Below are 15,541 nucleotides of genomic sequence, written 5' to 3'. Positions count from 1 at the left end.
TTACCATTTAATATAATTTATTTTCAGCTATAGCACCTTTCCACAAACATTCAGGGTAGTTTACAATTAAAAAAAACACAAAAATACAAAAAAAAATCTGTAAAACTACAGAGCAAACTAAAATTGACTTTTAAAACTCTAAATAGGAGTGGTAGTATGTATGGTAGCTTATAAACTTATCTTCACTGTCCCTAAAAGCAAGTAGCACTAGAGCCAGGTGGACCTCCCTTGAATGGCCGTTCCGGATCTTTGGCACCAGAAGTGAAAAGGCCCTGTCTCAGATACTAATCCACCATGTTTTAACAGCAGGAGGAACTGAAGCAGGGTCTCCAAAGATGAGCAAAGTTGCCAAGCATTTTTCAAGATGTTCTAGTCCTAGGCCATTTGGTGCTTTAAAGGTCGAAACCAGTACCTTGAATTAAGTCCAAAAACAATCTGGAAAACCAGGGAAGCTATATAAGATTGCTGTACTGTGATATGATCAATTGGCTCTGGTCAGTACTCTGGCAACTGTGTTTTGAACCAATTGAAGTTTCCAGAACGTCTTCAAAGGCACTCTCACACATCACATGTGTCGAATCTAGCAGTGGCTGAATGACTGAGACAAAGACCGATTTCTACTTTAAAAAGGTGTCATTGGCATGTAAGACAAAGAGGGTGAAAAGCACTCCTAGCAACAACTTCCACCTTGCAGGGCCAGATCGCAAGAACATTTCCAAACTGATAATCAGCTGCCCAGAGGAATGCCGGTTGCATTCGCCAGAATAGTACCCCCATCTTCTGTGAATTACCGTATTTTTCGCTCCATAGGGCGCACCGGACCATAGGGCACACCTCATTTTTAGAGGAGGAAACAAGAAAAAAAAATATTTTTCTGGTTTTCCTCCTCCAAAACCCCTGTTTTTTTGAAGTTCAGCTAAAAGTTTTGCAGCTTTTTTTGCAAAGGGAAAAGCCCTGTTTTTTTGAGGATCAGCTAAAAGTTTTGCAGCTTTTTTGCAAAGGGGGAAAAAGCAAAGCTCCTTTTGCAAAGGGGGATAAGCAAAAAGGAAAAGCCCCGTTTTTATGGGGGTTCAACCCACATTTCTGAAAAACTTAAGGAAAGGGAGCCGTTTCTACAGTTTCCAGACAGATAATCTAATCAGCCAGTCACATGTCGCTGGGGAAACAAACAACCTCCCCCTGCAGCACATTCAACAAAGGAGGCCTGGGCGAGGGGGCGGGGCCGAAAGGGAGCCGGGACTCTTATCTCTCTCCCGATCTCTTGCTGATCAGCTGCTGAGCGGGGTCCTTTCAACACCCCCTTTTCTCTTTGTAAAATAAAAAGCACGATCTGCTTTTGGCCCCTGGGCAATTCAGCTCCAGGTACCACCAATCGCTCCATAAGGCGCACAGGTATTTCCCCTTACTTTTTAGGAGGAAAAAAGTGCGTCTTACGGAGCGAAAAATACGGTAAGCTTCAGTTTGTTCACCGTCATGAGGTCAACCAATGCCAAAATGCAACCAGTTTAGGACTTCCCCAGCTTCACCGGAGTTAGAAGAAAGAAAGGAGAGTTAGAGCTGAGTGTTATTTGCATAGTGACCTAGACCGCTGGTGGTATGCATTTTTAAAAGGACCGCTTGGTATAAACTGTGCAGTGTGTTTTGCCTCACACTGGCATTAGACTAGGGAAGTATTGTATTACATTGACATGGCTCTTCGGTCTTGAAGGTCACAGCTCTCTTGTCATGACTTCTCAGTATTATTGATTTGACTGCGCGGTTGACTTTCATGTGCACCTCATTAAGATGAGTAATTGTTTTCCAAGTTTCAAGTGGAGGTGCGGGTCTCTTCATGGTATAATTGCATGATTTACCCTGTGCAGCTAGTGGTAAGAGAAATGGTTTACAGAAGATCCAGCTGTGAGTTTTCATTTCTTCAGGAACAGGAGGCGGGACTATAAACCAACCTAAAGCCAGGCAGGGCATTGATCAGACCAGAAATGATGTAGAGAGCACACAGCCCTGCAGACAGCCTCGTGGAAATATTAACTGGCAGAGATAACCAAGAGGAAATGCTCAGTGGCAGAGTGAAACCATCTGTCAGATTCCGAACAGTTCTTCTCCATAAGCAGAAAATGAAATCTAGAAGAGATTGTGTTTAACGGAACAGCGGAGCCTTGGGATATTTGTACACAAAGTAAGTTTTCACCCTCCAGTAATTATGTGTTTATTAGTACGATAACTAATGCCATTTGATGTGCTCTTCAGTTTGGAAAGGAAAAAAATTATGAGCTTATCTTCTCTGTACTTCCTCTGTACTTTAAAGGTTTTAAATATTCGTTAGACATGCGACCAAGTTTATCGTGAAGTTGCTTATTTAAAACAATTTGCAAACAAGCTTTTGAATTGCTCATAGTGCATGTTGTAGAGTAGTTTTGATGATCTTGTTTGAGAGGCACCATCTCCGTGGTAAAGACTTATTTTAGAATCAGTCATACTGGCAGTACTGATTAGAAGCACGCCTGGTATATAAGTAATGGAAGGGGAGAATATAATCTGTCTTTGTGTGGTTGAGAAAAATTGTATGCTTATCCCATATTTATCCTGAGATAAACAAGAAGAAACTACAGGCAGTATGTCAAAATGAATCCTATCCTTTCTGAGATTATTGATAATATGATCATTTAGAAGAATCTCTCGAGTGAGTTTTGAAAAGAATAAATGTATGAGATCCAAAAGTATCTTCAAAGTTTATGTGCATCCAGTCTTCTAAAGACCTCATGCTTTTCTATATTTTATTTATTTAAAATATTTTATTTTGCATTTCAACAAGGTTTTCAAGGTGATTGGTATTATATTTTCATAAGTGAAACTATGGCATGTCAATTGCAAGAACTGTGTACCAATTTATTCAGTGGGTCTTGGTGGGTGCCAGATACCTAATTTCTAATGGCTTGAGATGGAGGTGATAATAAGAAGCAGAAGGTGCTTGCAATTACCCTATGGAAGACCCTAGAAATTGGTTTTATTTTGCATCAAACAATCCTGCTACAGTTTTGCACAGCAACAACACTTTTGTTGCGGTAGGTTTCATACGCTATCTGCTCTCGGCCAGAAGTGGAAGCTTTAGCTGTAAACTCTCTTTTTTATAAAAAAAAACAACACACACACACACACACACACACACACACAATGTTATGGCCCAATATGGATGACAAAACATTGTAGCATGTGTGGGAAAATGGCTGCAGTCCAATGTCTGGAATCATTTATCTTCTGGTAGAGTTTGGAAGATGACTGTTTTATGCATTTTACAGAACTCCCCGCTGATTGATGTCATTTGCTTAGGGGGGGAGGATGCCCTGTTGTTGCGAACAGGGATGAATGGGGTGGAGGGGGAGTATCACACTCTGGGTACTATTTAACTATCAAACAATAATAGTAGGAGCAGTGTGGGTTGCATCTTGTCCAGTGTCCCTGATGCACTTAAAAAAAGAAGCTTTTGGCACATTTATGTTTAGTTTTTGACAGTCACATAGATCTATCTGGTCGCTTCTTAAACATAAAACCCTTCTCTTTTTCAGCTTTGGGAACAGCTGAGCCAAGGATAGGGGTTTCCCCCTCCCATCTTTTTCACTTAAAGGGTTTCCCTAGAATTGCTGCTGGTTTTATTGTCAAGATTGGTGGGGAACAGAAATGATGGTGCATTCGTGCAGTTTGTGTCCGCTGTGTCTTAGCACTCGTCCTTTGCCCGCCAAGACATTTGCATTCATTTTGCCAGGATTTAGTAAAGAGATTGCATCATAATGTGGTTGCCACACATCTAAATCCCATGATAGTTTGGCCGTGTGCTACATGCAGTCCTTAAAATTGCTAGAGTTTATATACGTGTGGTGTTATTTTTTTTTAATGGTTCGGCAGGGGCTTTGGGTTTTTGACACATTAGTTTTACTCAAGAGAAGTCTAAGGCTGAGTACACACTATGCTCTGTGTGCAGGGCACACCCACTTCTGGTTTGGGAAGTGGCGTACAAACGTTGGCCACAAAAATTTTATCTTGTGGCTATCTTGAGGTCTGTCTACCTTTGTTGTTTCTTAGGAAATGCTGCGTTTTGATGCTTTTCACCTTCAGTCCTAATTGAGAAAAAGGACAGCCTGGCTACATTTCAAGCCCAAGAAAGCAGGCTGATAATGCCACCTTCTCTATCTTCCTGTCAACATGCTTTTGATACTGTGCATGCCTCAAAATCATTTGTTCCCTTCTCCTAGCCCCCTCACTTGGCTATCCGTGTCATACGTTGAAACTGATATTTGCTGTACACCACCTATTTCCTCCAATCTTGACTTTGACGTCATTGGCATCAGATTGCAGGGTGGTGAATGAATGGGCCCTGTGTGGTACATGCATATGTGTTTGCTAATTAGATGGGATCTTTCTGTATTCAGAGCCCCCTTTCCAAGACAAAAGGTCGGATTGATTTATTTTCCATTTTTGACTGGAAGTCACTTCATGGGAAAGCCACTAACAAGAGAAGCTGCAAAGGGCATTTTGCACAGATAAGTTAGCAAGGCAGAAATGCAAGGGAAAGAGGAATAATGGAACATTGCTTTGCGCCATCCTAGATTGTTGTCATTGAGGCTTTCAGACGGGAAAGAGAATCTCGCCACATAACCCATCTGTTTGTCTCTTCAAGAAGCTTCTCCTAACTATAATACTTTGTTCGCCTTTCACATATTTCCGCTGCTCTGGAAAAGAAGCTGCAGCTATCTCAAGTAGAATTAGCCCACAACTAGCCTGCAATTTTATTTTATTTTAATCCTAGGTTGCTAAGCAGAAGTGTACAGACTTCGTGTCCTTCTAGCCTTTCTTATCAAGTGAACAATTATCAAGCAAAGGCTGGAATGTTATTTTAAAATATTGCAAGCTGTAACTTTATGTAAACTTTTTAGTCATATGCAATCTTCCATTTAATCATTTCCGGTATGAATGACAAAACTCTGGCAAAGACATCTCATAAAGTTTGCCTCTACGTTATCTTAGGGCTATACATTTTTTCCGCTGGACTTTTATTTTTTACATTAACTTGTAAATTTAATTCCATAAAAGAGATCGTCCCTGTTGACCCTATGAAATGTCAAGTAAAGTTGATATGCCAATCTTTAGTAGTTGAAATAAGCTTACGAGTAGTGAAAAAACACGCAGTGGATCACATTGCTACATCCTCCCCATTAACCCCAAGCAGCGAGAATTTTCAGGGTCAGTGCTTACCTGAGTCTGGCTTCCTTTTGAAGGAGAGAAGCCCGAAGACTTATAGTGATTTTCAATATTTGGATATATTTTCAAAAATACAAGCTGAGTGTAGATGGAGACATATACCTTAAGTATTTTATAGGCAGAAAGAAAATTGCTTTGCTGAAGACCCCCTCCCGAGAGAAGCAGCTTGGCATCCCTAAAGGTGTCTCTCCCTACTTCAGCTCTCAGTTCAGCTATCTCTGCCCCTTTGTGTGTCCCTGTCTTCTTATTCTAATTTCTTTGTAACAATATATAGTGTATGTATAGCCAAGCACCACAGTAGAATGACATGAAGAGGCTGGTTTCCACGTCCAGATTTATTCTATAAGGGCTTAACAGGCTGCTGTCATTCATTTAAGGGAATCTTAAGGAACTAGAATAGTTTTCTGGAAGTCTGGGGGCCCTCAGAGTCCAGACGTTCAGCTACAACTTCCACCATGCCTGGACCTGGGCCATGTTTGCTAGGGCTGATTGGGAGTCATAGTTCAGCAACATCTGGTGGTCTGGTGGTCCTCTACTCCTGATCTAACATTGCTAACTCTGATTGGTGGCAGCTGTCAGATGTTCTCAAGCAGAGATCTTCTCCCCAGCTCTGTGACTTGGACCTTCTACATACCAGGCACCTGCTCTCTCTCAGAGTTGTGGCTCATCCCCATCTTCCCCTGAGTGATGCTCAAAGATGTATACACTTGAAATTGTATTGTCCAGATAGGCAGCCGCATAACAGATGATCTCTTTAGCTCAATCTGGGTCTCTGAATATACAGTATGCAGTTCTATAAGCAAATTGCATGAATTATTCATTTTGACAAACAGATGTTTTCATGAGTAGGCTCTCTTGGGAATCGCACCAGTGTATATAAAATGTTATAACTAGCTCTTGTGGGAAAGGGAGACGAGCTTAGAGGCCAAGGAAACATTTGAATACTGGAAGCAGTTTTTTAATGTCTGGTATGGAGAACACTTGTTTGGAACATAGCCTTCTATAGCCTTCGTCCTAGTTGCTTCTTGGATGAAGAATAGTGAAGTCAGTCCACTACCTTTTAAATGGTTTACAAATTTCTATAAAAGACCAGATCAGTATTTTGTGGAAATATCTTGGCAATCCCACCACCCTTTTAGTTGACTCAGCCAACAGCTGCTCATTGTACTTCTTTAAGCTTCCTGGCAACACTGCCCTACAGAACCATAGATTTTTGGGGTTCATAATGATATGGATGAGCTCAGTAAGTCTGACTATAAAATCTGGAGCAAGTCCCCTCCTCACTATAGCTAAACATATTAACCATTTATACCAGAGTAATTTGAGATTGCTCAGTGTTTGAAGATCACAGGCTAAGACTGCAGTCTTGCTTATTACTTGCACACAAGATGTTTTTGTGGCATTCATTTCAGCTGCCCGCACAGCAAAATTCTAAGCATGTTCTCTCATAAACAAGTTCCCCTATGTTCAGTGAGTATACTTCCTACTAAATGTTTGGGGTTGCCGCCTTTAAGCTTAAGCCCATAGATCTAGCCCTAAGCTGCTTTTCCGTGTGTCATGTTCCAAGTTATTTCAAGTGGACTGTTCCACTGTGCAGGCATATCCCATCATTGTTGGTCCCAATCAAGATAAAGTTAGTCATCTCTTAAGTCGCACTGAAAGCAATGGGACCTGGAATTAGTTTGAGGGTGAGAATTGTGCCAATCCTTTGGGTGTGGGCCTCTCACACATTATTTTATGTATACACTGGTGTGCAGATACAGTCCTCGCCATGTAGAGTGCATCTTCTTTCAAGTGAGTTTCTGAATGTCTTCTTGGCTTTACACAAGACCTCTATGTTGTTCCTCATCTTGCATCTCTCCCACCTTTCCTAGATAGTATACCCAATGTATGCATGCCCTTTTCACTTTTCCCTCCCTGCTGTCTGATGGGCTGTCGGTTGCCCACTCCTGCCCTCACTATAGATTACAGACCAGCTGACTCTCCCACTTCAGGTGAGAAAGACTCCAGATTTTGGGACTGATACCCCTTCCTCTTGCTTTGAATTCTAATGTCTAATGCCTTTGTTCTTCTCAGTTCCACCTTCATTTGGTTTCCCAAACAATATTGTTGACAATTCATGTGATCCAAAGCTGGCAAGGGCAGCAAAACGATTTGCTTTGATCTACCAACACAAGAGCTATGTTTGCAAGATCAAAGTCAACTGCTTTGCTACGCCACTCAAGTCCTGTGCAATCCAATAAGCACTTTGCAAAACAGCTAAATACATTTAACACAATAATGTACTTTTTAATGTGCAGAATTTCTGACTGATTCATCACATCCAAGATTTGGGTTAGAGGGATGGCATCCATGGAGACTTGAGTTCTGGCCACTCTCTTTGCATATTCTGATAATCCTTAGAAATATGAAATATTTCAAACATTTGAAATTTTAGAACTATTGCAATGATTAGCAAATCCATCAGAAGTTTTATGCCACGAGACACCAGTCATTCATGGCATCCTTCCCTGCTCATCTGAGTAGTAGTAGTCCCCTAGCAAACAGCCAAGAAGCAACAATCTTCCTAGGAATTTTTTCAAGGCAGAAAGAGAGAACAGACAGCATTTTCAACAATCTGGAATGCCTCTCCTAGCTTTTCAGAGAAGAAGAAGAAGAGTTTGGATTTGATATCCCGCTTTTCACTACCCGAAGGAGTCTCAAAGCGGCTAACATTCTCCTTTCCCTTCCTCCCTCACAACAAACACTCTGTGAGGTGAGTGGGTCCGAGAGACTTGAAAGAAGTGTGACTAGCCCAAGGTCACCCAGCAGCTGCATGTGGAGAAGTGGAGACGCGAACCCGGTTCCCCAGATAACGAGTCTACTGCTCTTAACCACTACACCACACTGGCAGTTACCAAGATTGTTGTTGTTGTTCAGTCGTTCAGTCGTATCCGACTCTTCGTGACCCCATGGACCAGAGCACGCCAGGCACGCCTATCCTTCACTGCCTCTCGCAGTTTGGCCAAACTCATGTTAGTAGCTTCGAGAACACTGTCCAACCATCTCATCCTCTGTCGTCCCCTTCTCCTTGTGCCCTCCATCTTTCCCAACATCAGGGTCTTTTCTAGGGAGTCTTCTCTTCTCATGAGGTGGCCAAACTACTGGAGCCTCAACTTCAGGATCTGTCCCTCCAGTGAGCACTCAGGGCTGATTTCTTTAAGAATGGATAGGTTTGATCTTCTTGCAGTCCATGGGACTCTCCAGCACCATAATTCAAAAGCATCAGTTCTTCAGCAATCATCCTTCTTTATGGTCCAGCTCTCACTTCCGTACATTACTACTGGGAAACCATAGCTTTAACTATACGGACCTTTGTCAGCAAGGTGATGTCTTTGCTTTTTAAGATGCTGTCTAGGTTTGTCATTGCTTTTTTCCCAAGAAGCAGGCGTCTTCTAATTTTGTGACTGCTGTCACCATCTGCAGTGATCATGGAACCCAAGAAAGTGAAATCTCTCACTGCCTCCATTTCTTCCCCTTCTATTTGCCAGGAGGTGATGGGACCAGTGGCCATGATTATTGATGTCAAGGAGAGCCAGAATGTTGTAGTGGTTAGAGAGCTAGGCTAGGACTTGAGAGACCAGGGTTCAAATCTCCACTCAGACATGACACTCAGTCTCTAAGCCTAACCAACCTTATAGAACTGTTGTGAGGATAATGTGAGGAAGAGGAAGAGGGTAGAATATGAAAGAGGAAGTAAGACAGGAAGGACACAAGCAGGAAGAATGAAAGGGTGGGCAAGTGGTCCTTAAAAATGCATATATTAAATGAAAGTTTGCTTTACGCAGAGGGACATAATACCCAGAATACACACACACACACACACACACACACACACACACACACACATTTCTTGGAAATTAAATATAATAGTGTTTTCTTAAGAACATTTAGCTGAATTACAAGAATTGTTGTCAGGGGACAAAACCCACATTCATTCCATTGTATGCCTTGGGCTTGGACTTGTGTATCCCCTATGAGGAATGTTTGGTATTTGGTGCTTTGCTTTTGTGGATGGCATTAGTGGGGAAAGGTTGTCTAAAAAAAGCAACTCGGGGGGATGGCAAGTAGAGACAAAGACACCATTACAGAGACTGTGGTTTTAGCAAACTGTTTATCATGCTAACTTAGAGATTGTAGATTGAAATCATGCGGCACACAATTCTGATGAAAACAAATCAACAACTGGTTTCCTAGCAAGAAAGATATGCACAACATTGCCCTTCCCTTTCATTTAAGGCAAGTCCTTTCTGGGTTTTATTGAAGCAAACTTCAGATCAGACACCTTCCTGTCCTTTAAAGGAAGCTTCATTCCAACAAGCTCTTGAAGTTCTCTAAAGAAAAGTTACTTGTGGGGTTTAATAATTAGCAGATAAATAGGCAGCATTATTAGTTTCAGTAACTCATGGAGGGGGGGCAGTATTTCATGCCTAAGGGTTTCCTGTGTTTTTAGACTGGTCTGTGTTGTTGCTCCCTTCTCTGTTCAGTTATCTGTGTTGAAGCAACTAGATTGTGCAGAGGAAGGTAGGGAGACTTCAATGGAATCCACAAGACCACCCCCTGCCCAGAAAAAAAATATTGTCCCACTTGTAAATGCCATGCCATGTTCTGTTCTGTTGCTAGAGTCAAGAGGCATGGCAGCAAGGAGGGCCAGGAGTTGCAGAACAACACATAGCTCCAAATGAACAATTTGTTCGAAGAAGAAGAAGAAGAGTTTGGATTTGATATCCCACTTTATCACTACCCGAAAGAGTCTCAAAGCAGCTAACATTCTCCTTTGCTTTCCTCCCCCACAACAAACACCCTGTGAGGTGAGTGGGGCTGAGAGACTTCAAAGAAGTGTGACTAGCCCAAAGTCACCCAGCAGCTGCATGTGGAAGAGCGTAGATGCGAACCCGGTTCACCAGATTACGAGTCTACCGCTCTTAACCACTACACCACACTGGCTCTCAATAAATAAATTTTGGGAGCAGATTGGGCCTTGTTAAACCTCCCCATCCCCCACCAGACTATAAGTATAAGTACACCAGAGTATAAGTACAGCCTGCTAGATCAGGCCAATGGTCCATGTAGCCCCACATAGGGCCTACTGTTCTCACAGTGTCCAACCAGATGCTTGAGATTAAGTCTCATCCTCTACCAACTGAGCTATTCCATAGCCGCCTCCTTGGTCTGCTTCCTGTACCACTGAACCAGGGAGGTACTGGGGAGGCTATACAGGCCCTGCTGACTGTCAGTCTCAGTGGACTACTGCTGTCCAACAGAAGGTTCAGACCCCTGAATTGGGGTCTGCAGCCTCTGACTCAAGACATGACAGCAGCCTGATAAAAACAGTAGCTCCAGGGGCTGTGAGCAAAGGTGGCAGTCAGAACCACATATGTAATTCAACCTAGGCAACTCTGAGTCATTTAAGCAGGATAAATATTTTTTAAGCAGCTTTGTCTGTCCAGTGTTCTTATATAGGTGTATTTATTGTATCATTTCTACTCTAGAACTACTCTGTGAGGTTTATATTACGGCTCGCAGTGGGCTGCATATTCCTGTCAATTGCATACAGTGAGGCTTAGCAAATCCTAACTGCGGAAAATGTTACCCTCCAGCAAGTAAGCAAGCAGTGCTACAGGGAATGCCAGTCATTCAAAGTGCAGCAATTTCCATAGGGGTAGTAAATATAGTGGTTGTTAAGCAGGTTTTTATAGAATTGGTGGTAGATTCATGGGAGGGGAGAGAAGATAACTTTATCAAACCCACAGAAAAAGAAATCAGAAGGTGCATGCCTTGGAAAAAGTATACACCTTCATTCCAGCAGCAGTTATTCCCTAGTGATGTAGGCAAAAACGGTATTTAAAAACAAATTTTGTGCCAAACACCAATAGAAGTAGATTTGCCGGCTTCCTAGCTTCAAGATGGAAGCACCCAATTTAATACCAATTCACAGCTCTGACTAAGTGGCAAGTTCAGCAGGCAGAAAAGCTGTCATTTGCTCATTCACACAGCCAGATCTATTTTTTAGTCCGTAGTTAATCTGACTTATATCCGCCTCCTTATGGCACTAGCTTTCATTTTCATTTAACCTTGGCAGCAAGAAAAGCAGTTGTTTTTGCCTTCATGTGTTTGAAGCCCCAATAGAGGACTTTTGAAAACTAGGCAGTAAGACTGCAGTCCTATGTCCCTGTACCTGGGAGTAAGCCCCACTGAACTCACTGGGACTTACTCCCAAGTAGACATGCATAGGCTTCCACTTTGAAATGCCATGTACCTTGCAGCTGAAGGCACAAATTCAGACTGTTGGTTAAAATCCATGTTGGCTTCAGGTCTCCCACAAGTCCCCAATGAAGTCTGTAACTTCTTGCATACAGGACTCGGCTACATTAGTAAGGAAACAGCGTTTTGAATGTGTTGTAAACATGCAACACCAGATGGCGCCAGAGAGTAAAAAAATTCTACGTGATTTTCCATAGCGTTTCCCCCCTTTTGTTATAATGATTTAATTTCTGCCTTATTTATAGTGGGTTTTTTCCTCCATGTAGATCCACCCCAGGTTATCAATTAGACCAGTTGTGGGGAACCTTTGGCCCTCTAAGTATTGCTGAAATACCTCTCTCATCAATCTCAGGAAGCATGGTCAATGGCTGGGGTGATGGAAGCTGCAGTTTAGCAACATTTGGAGGCCCAAAGGTCCCCACACCCAAGTTAACACTACACAACAGAGCAGTCACAACTGTAATATACATTCCATCTGCCTGTAGTGTGGTCTGATTTTTAGCTCAGTGATTTGGCTATTACTTACCTAAGTGTGTGTGTATGTTGTTGGCATCTGTCTGTCTTGAGAGACAATGGAGTGTTCCTCTGGGGGTGAAGTCAAACTGCTGCGTTAGCAGCACTGAAGTGATCTTCCTGGGGTGCAAATCTGGGCAGTGTATACGGAGGACCTGGGCTGCCCAGGAGACAATAACCCCCTCTGGGCCTTGCTGATGTGGTCCAGGTGAAAGCAGAGTAATATGTTTGGCACTAGCTTGGCTGCAGGAATTGCCAGAAGGAGGAGTACCAGGCGCCACCCGACTATCTTAGGGACTCCACTCTGGATTTGTGTAGGATTTACTCCTTAACCTTTTCTTCTCCCAAAGATATCCTGCAAAGCAACGGAGGTTTAGGGTCAGAGTTTTCCTTCTCCTAGATGGGCTACGTTCCCAGGTTGACAAGCAACTCCCTCTACAGCACATGCAGAAACTGCCTTCTTTACCCCACTGTTGGTCTCATCCGCTCAACCCACCAGAGCTTGTATTTGCATGCAGAAGGAGTCCTTAGCCCAATGAGGGTTTGAGACCCATCAGCTACCCACAGCTGGTTTAGCCGACCAGTCAAAGCTGTTCCCAGGGTGTGGCCGCTGTCGCATTCTGACAGCCTCCAGGAGCCCCACGTGAGAGCTGAGTGAAGGGTAGGGACCAAAGGTGGACAAACTACCCCAGAAGGAGCATGACGTGTCCCCCAGAGCTACTACCCCTTCCCTACCACCACATGTACCTGTCAGATGAGGAGGGGAGGAGACTGACTGGGAAGGGGAGTCTGAACTGGAAGCATAGTGTTTTCTGACATCAAGGGAAGTCAGTGTGGTGCCCTCCAGATGTTGTTGAATATCGTAACCAATATGGCCATGCTAAGGGTTGATGGAATTGTAGTCCATATTGGATTGCACCATGTTGGCCAGCCTTAGATGCATTAGATGCCGTTATTCACCTATATGATGCTGCAACCACTCCTGCTGCAGTGTCCTCTTGGGAAGCTGAGGCAGAACTGCATCTTTGAAGATGCAATGCGGTCTTTTTGTACAAAGGTTTGCTTCATTAGTCAACCTCAGTGTATTATCACACCTGGTTTAGTAGTATCTTTGGTCTTCTTAAGTGGTAGCTATAATTTCTTAACACATTGTGGATAGATAAATGAAGACCTTTGTCTTCACTGAGAAATTATTCTTACTGTCAACTACCGTATTTTTCTGTGTACAGTATAAGATTATGCTTTTTGCTAAAAAAAATTAGGCAAAAATTGGGTGTCGTCTTATACACGGATAGTGAATGCAGGGGGATTAATGGCAGCAGCAAGCAGGAGACTGGCAGCGGCAATTGGGCAGGCAATTGGCGGTTGTGGCAAGTGGGCAGGTGGGCTGTTGGTGGCAGTGAGCAGACAGACAATTGGTGGCTGCGGCAAGGTATGCGATAGGCAGTGGCTGTGGCAAGCAGTCGGCAGTGGCGGGCAGGTAGGTGAGCAATTGGCAGAAGTAACCTCCCCCACCCCCCAAAAAAGCTAAACAACTTAATTTCTTAATTTTGGGTTTAAAAAAATAGGGTTCGTCTTATACATGGGGGCGTCTTATACATGGAATAATACAGTAATCCCTGTAGTAGCAGATGACCTTAGTATATATTTTCACTCCGAAATACATCAGTTTATTCAAATGTCATTTTGCCCCTACATTTTTGGCTCTATACTGGTGTGTAATTTGATGCTTGTTTTCAAGTGGATGTACCCAAGTTTGCAATATTAAAACTACCGAGCATAAGAAACAGAGTCTCTCCATTGTCATCAATGGCAATTTTAATTTACTTTAGGTCATATTATGTATACACTTTAGGAGCTGTACAGTATAACAATGCACTGAAGAAGAGGAATGTGCTTTTCTTGGATTGATCCCAAGTGCTTAACTTCAGATACTGTGTATGAGAAATTTCAACATCTTGTTTTGAGAAATTATTCCAGGAATCCTGTTGAACAATATGGACCGCATTAATCTAGAAATAAGTTCCTTGTACTTACCAGAAGAAACCGCCATTCAGATTGCCTATACATTCTCCCATGTCCACTTCTTCTACTCCTCTTATAATAGATTTAATAACCTTCCCACAGATCATTTCCTGGGGCGCAACAGCCATTTGTTGTAGATGGTTAATGGCCTGAGGCTGTACCTCAGGCTGTCAGCTCCTCCAAGTTGCTCATTAATCCTTAGGTGCACACTCTTGCTACAGACAGAATTCCTCATATCTTCAGCATGTTCTGCTAGCCATATTCTATTCCATGGCCTCAAAGTTCTGTACAGATTGACTGGAGTCATTATGCTCCTTTCCCCATACTTATTTTGAAAGGGTCCACATGACTGGGGTTTTTTAGCATGTTTGGTTGGTTAGTTGGTTTTGTGCAATCCTACTTTTCTTCTTCTTTGGGAAATAGCATTTTCTTATGCCAAGAAAGGGGGCTTGAGCATATTATCTTAACATATTAACAGGTTAGTATGGGAAAAGCTGTGTCTTCAAGAAATCGGAGCCAATTTGTTTAGGGCTATAAAGGTGAGTAGCAGCACTTTGAATTGGACCCAGAAGTGGATTGTTAGCCAGTGAATCCAAAACAAATCACTCCCTCTAACAGCAAACTCCGGTAGTAAATGCTGAAAGGAAAGCAGGGCCCCCAAGGAGCACTGGGCCACCCTGCACTAGGGTCGCCCCTTGCCCGCTTCCCTCTGTCTGTGCCCACTCACTGTGGGCCTGGGTTGCTCTGCTGCCTTTGCCAGGGATGTCCACGGAAGGCGGTGCCTGTGTGTGGGAGCCTGGTTGCGCCCCCTCTGAATTTTGCATCCAGAGCCACAGCACCCCTGGGGGCCCCCACACTTTGCCACTGGAGTGGAGTGACCATTCACTGTGATCTCCAAGTTGATGGTGATACAAACATCCTGGTATTGGCAACCTAATTAGCACCTGTAGTGATATATTAAAAGTATTCACTGAGGTTACAGGCGATAAGATTGAATTTATTTCAGTCTTGAAGATTTAAGTTGTAATTTAGCATTTTGGACTCTCAGTCTGCATTACCTTTGTCCAAGAATAGCTGCTTTAAGGTCAGCACCATCAGACTGATAAAAGTGGAATTTAATTTATTTCTCCCTTAATTAGCATACGAAGGAAGGCATGCATTAAATTCCATATTATAGGTTTGGTACTGTAGCTGCCTCCATGCCTAATCTGAACATTACTGCTGCCTTATGTGCTAACCTCCTAATGATGAGGCGACTATTAGCATTACAAATGCTGCAAATGTAAGTTGTAACCCCCCCACCCCCACCCCCACCCCAAAAAGCTAACTGCAAATGTTTGATGTGATTCTGCTTCTAAAAGTGGAAAGCATTCAAAGTCAATGTGAATTTTTACGTTACCTTGGCTTTTTAAGAAAGATCCTCCCCCCCAATAGTACTTGTCCCTTT

General features: G+C 42.9%; 1 protein-coding gene across 4 annotated transcripts in view; it reads left to right on the top strand.

The window, feature by feature from the left end:
* STARD13 (StAR related lipid transfer domain containing 13) overlaps positions 1-15,541 on the top strand; it is a 130,149-nt gene that overhangs the window by 64,926 nt on the left and 49,682 nt on the right. Inside the window, exon 1 of one of the 4 annotated variants that reach the window (XM_033146490.1) lies at positions 1,637-2,176. The exons of 2 other annotated variants lie outside the window; for them this stretch is intronic. The gene's annotated coding sequence lies outside the window, so the exon portion shown is untranslated. Of the gene's footprint in view, positions 1-1,636; positions 2,177-15,541 lie in introns of those variants that run through there. One more of the 4 variants, XM_033146489.1, reaches the window with a different exon arrangement.

This window comes from Lacerta agilis, chromosome 4, assembly GCF_009819535.1.
Source record: "Lacerta agilis isolate rLacAgi1 chromosome 4, rLacAgi1.pri, whole genome shotgun sequence".
Classification (NCBI taxonomy): domain Eukaryota; kingdom Metazoa; phylum Chordata; class Lepidosauria; order Squamata; family Lacertidae; genus Lacerta; species Lacerta agilis.
This window is presented reverse-complemented; position numbering and strand designations above follow the sequence as displayed.